This window comes from Amphimedon queenslandica, unplaced genomic scaffold, assembly GCF_000090795.2.
Source record: "Amphimedon queenslandica unplaced genomic scaffold, v1.1 AMPQUscaffold_12262, whole genome shotgun sequence".
Taxonomy (NCBI): Eukaryota; Metazoa; Porifera; class Demospongiae; order Haplosclerida; family Niphatidae; genus Amphimedon; species Amphimedon queenslandica.
The window spans coordinates 13,324-15,863 of NW_003547500.1; the positions used below are offsets into that span (position 1 = coordinate 13,324).

Here is a 2,540-nt window from a genome sequence, read left to right on the forward strand (position 1 = left end):
TAGCTCTTGTTGTTCACAGAGACTCGTGGCAGGTAATGATGATATATTGTGTAGCTACATGTAACATGTATGTCGTACATAGTAGATGCATGTAGTTTGGAAGATAATTTGGGCAAGTTGCTTTTTAAAAATGAAGGTTCGGAAATTAATAATTTTTTACAAATGTTTTACCATGCCAACATCTTAAGTTAAGGTTTTGGTTTATAGGAATAATTTGTTAAAATTTTATTTGCCTAAATTGCTACTTGCTACCGGGCTTGGGGCAAAGTACATGTACTCTAAGAAGTATTTAAGTACATTACAAGTACCTGTTAAAATTTTTAAATGAGTACAAGTACAAGTCCCTCATTTTTGCAAATTGTATTGAGTATGAGTACGAGTACTCTATTGTAGTACTATTTAAGCATTTGACCACACTCAAATAATTATTTAAGCCTGCTTGATACCTATGTACATGTACATGTGCATACAGGATGTGTAGTTCTTCATTTCAAATGTACGGTATGTAATTTTACTACTTTTGTTTCTTGAATTCCTGAAATTTGCATTTGCATGATGTACAATGTACATGTACATGATCATTAAGTAATTTTTCATCTTTAATTGATACAACTGTATAACATACTGTGTGTACATGTAGATATATGATGCTATTGTAATTCATCCTTGTGAGCCAGGAGTATCTGAATGGATTTATGTCTACAACCTAAAATGGTAAAGTCATTTATTGATATTTACGATAAAGTACTAGTACTACCAACTTAATTTGAACACTTTTAGGTGCGTCTTGTAGTGACAGACCAGTTCCTGATCTTTGTTGGACGGGACAGGGTCACCACTCCCTTGTATTTGGGGATTTGTGTATTTTAATGGGATTTATGGATATTTACCGTAAAGTACAAGTATTACCAACTTAATTTGAACACTTTTATGTGCGTCTTGTAGTGATGGACCAGTTCCTGCTTTTGTTGGACGGGGCGGAGTTGCCACTCCCTTGTACATGTATATCAGGATTTGTGTATTTTAAAGTCATTTATTGATATTTACGGTAAAGTACAAGTACTAACAACTTAATTTGAACACTTTTAGGTGCGTCTTGTAGTGATAGACCAGTTCCTGCTTTTGTTGGACGGGGCAGAGTCGCCACTCCCTTGTACATGTATATCGGGATTTGTGTATTTTAAAGTCATTTATTGATATTTACGGTAAAGTACAAGTACTAACAACTTAATTTGAACACTTTTAGGTGCGTCTTGTAGTGACGAACCAGTTCCTGATCTTTGTTGGACGGGACAGGGTCACCACTCCCTTGTATATCGGGATTTGTGTATTTTAATGGTATTTATGGATATTTACCGTAAAGTACAAGTATTACCAACTTAATTTGAACACTTTTAGGTGCGTCTTGTAGTGATGGACCAGTTCCTGCTTTTGTTGGACAGGGCGGAGTCGCCACTCCCTTGTACATGTATATCGGGATTTGTGTATTTTAAAGTCATTTATTGATATTTATGGTAAAGTACAAGTACTAACAACTTAATTTGAACACTTTTAGGTGCGTCTTGTAGTCACGGATGCTTGTGTTAGAGAAAGTTAGTTGATGTCATGTACATGTAGCTATAATTTTTTGACTGTTTTATTATAGATTGGCTACAGGCAAGGACAGCCTCAGCCTGACATGTGTTAATCATATGATTGTTGACTGTTGAGTTGGGGGACTACTGTTTGTTATCCATTGTACCTGTAGAATGGACACAATGCAGTATCAGTAAGCCTTTTGTAATACATGTACATATAATACCGTATGGCTGGTAATTTTTTGGGTCCTATATTTCGCGAAATCTACTAACAATCCAATTCGCAGATTTTAATTTCGTGAATTCTACCACTTGTACCATGCAGGTACCGTGTTAAATTAATTTTCATGAATCAATAAGGAATCCGCAAAATCCATGAACTTTGCAACCCACGAAAATTACTGGCTATGCAGTAATGTCGGTCTTTAAATTATAAATACCGAAACTTAAAAGGAATTTAAAAAAATTGTACCACTTGTGCTGCTTTTAAATTTTTACCATGCACTGTTTATCAATTATGCATTGAACTTCAAATATTTTTTAAATATTTGTGCATATCTTTTGATTCTTTAGGAACTTACTTGTTCTAGTAATTAGGTAATTTTATCTCCCTTCTCTCATTCCAGACTCGGTTGCAATGGATGTTGATGTTCTCGTTTTCCTGGTGTATGGCAGCTTAAGTGAAGCATGGATTTCAACAAATAAGCAAGTAGGAAACTTGCCATTATTGATTCTACCAGATAGCACTGCTATTTTTCCATTACTAAATGCAGTTTTGTTTTTATTGATAATTCTATTTATTGTAGCTTTTGCAAGCTAGTGACAGCATTAATGTTTTGCTATAAATATAATATTGCATTAATGAATATTATTACAGTCTCCATGAATATGATTACTTTGTTATGAATTAAAGTTTATGATAATTTAGTCTCACATGATTAAGTGAGAAACAGGAAGGGAATA

The 2,540-nt window shown here is 34.1% G+C and overlaps 1 long non-coding RNA gene across 4 annotated transcripts; it reads left to right on the forward strand.

Annotated features, from left to right (window-relative positions):
• On the forward strand, nt 1-2,533 carry LOC109588156 (uncharacterized). 4 transcript variants are annotated; one of them, XR_002187988.1, is made up of 8 exons: nt 1-32; nt 641-714; nt 781-902; nt 946-1,048; nt 1,090-1,205; nt 1,556-1,592; nt 1,646-1,768; nt 2,151-2,533. It is a non-coding gene; the product is annotated as an uncharacterized LOC109588156 (long non-coding RNA). The 4 variants fall into 4 exon arrangements; XR_002187987.1 differs by lacking the exon at nt 1,090-1,205 and adding an exon at nt 1,399-1,514; XR_002187990.1 differs by lacking the exon at nt 1,090-1,205 and adding an exon at nt 1,399-1,514 and having other exon boundaries at nt 781-896.
• The last annotated feature ends 7 nt before the right edge of the window (nt 2,534-2,540 follow it).